Source organism: Echinops telfairi, unplaced genomic scaffold (genome assembly GCF_000313985.2).
Source record: "Echinops telfairi isolate 266 unplaced genomic scaffold, ASM31398v2 ScPeMD7_7469;HRSCAF=8507_0, whole genome shotgun sequence".
Classification (NCBI taxonomy): Eukaryota; Metazoa; Chordata; class Mammalia; order Afrosoricida; family Tenrecidae; genus Echinops; species Echinops telfairi.
The window spans coordinates 70,669,458-70,670,938 of NW_022111372.1; positions in this window are offsets into that span (position 1 = coordinate 70,669,458).

The following is a 1,481-nucleotide window of genomic DNA, read 5'->3' on the forward strand; positions in this document are numbered from 1 at the left end:
TATCTAGAAAATGAATATAGCAATATACCTACTTCATAAAAAAATTATAAAGAAAACCTGAGATACTATACACTATTGTTTAAATTCGTGCCTTGTTGTACATAGTCAAATTCAAAAACTCCAACTCACGGCCACTGAGTTGATTCCAATTCACTCTCCCTATAGGACAGAGAATTGCTCCCTGTGGGTTTTTTAAATCGGCGTAGAAAACCTACACGTAACTCACTACATCCTACATGGTATGTGCTAAAAATTTTTTTTTAAAAAAGGTACTCTTTAGAATCCACCCCCCCTCCCCCCTCACCACTTCTCGCTTGCACGCAGGTACTCAGTGGCTGTGATCTGTTCTCAAGTAAAGGTTACTCAGGTGCAATTTGAGAGAAGATTGCGTCGTTTCTTCCCATCACAACACAAAAGACAAAACCGAGGAATGGGCGTCAGGACGCCGAAGTGCCATCTTTTGAACCTGTAGCATTGGAGAGCAAGAAAGAAAAAAGGCACAAGGAAGGACCTAGGTGTGACACATCCCCGTGATTCAGAGAGAAAACGCGGTGCTCGCACAGACGTCTAGTACTGCTCATCCCTGGGGCATTGATCGGCTTAAAACAGTGTGCATGTTATCCTTCCTCTTTTCGTTAACATGTTTGTTTTTTGAAATAAGTAGGTGCTTTGTTCTAGAAGTGGAGACAAATCAAGGAAAATAACGCTAGTGCGGCCCCTGGCAGGATTGCCATGTGGTTACGAAGAATATCTTTTCCATCATATCTATCCTCAGGATTTAGCACAGTCCCTGGCGTAGTCGGAGCTCAAAAGTGTTTGTAGAGCTATTTTTCAAACTTTAGCTGTCCGTCCTACAGAAGCTCGTGCCCACACGAGGCTGCCTGCAAGTCCGCGCCTAGAAATAACATTTATTCTAAGGACCTTGGCGCGCAGGGGTTCTTGGGAAGCAATCACCCTCCCGCATTTTCTGATTACTCCTCCCCTCGGGCGCCTTTGAAAGAACTGGCACGCCACGTGATTCCCTCCTTTCTCCCACCGGGAAACCTGGTTGATAATGGACAGCAGCGTGTACCAACCAGAAAGCCTCCGCTCTTCCTTTGGCCAGTAGGAAGACGCGACAAGTATCGATAACGCCCCTTTAGTGACTTTCCCCGCCCAAGTCGAGCCCGCCTCCCCACTCCTCCTCTAACATTCGAGATTTGACAGCTCAGCCAGCCAATGAGAAGTTCCTACTCTATGAGAGGGCTGGACTGATTGGCTAGATGATGGACGTCCCAGACTGGCCAATGGAATGGCAGGAGTGCGGGAGGGGTGTAGGATGGAGCCAATGGCGCGGTGCCAATAACGAGCCGCAGGGAAAGGGCGGGACGAATTTGTTCGCGGGAGGGAGGGGAAGGCCTAGGGAACCAAGCAGCGCTGCCGCCGCTGCAGCCTGAGTTGGAGGAGGGAGAAGCCTGGAAGAAAATGGCGGCTGTGGCTGC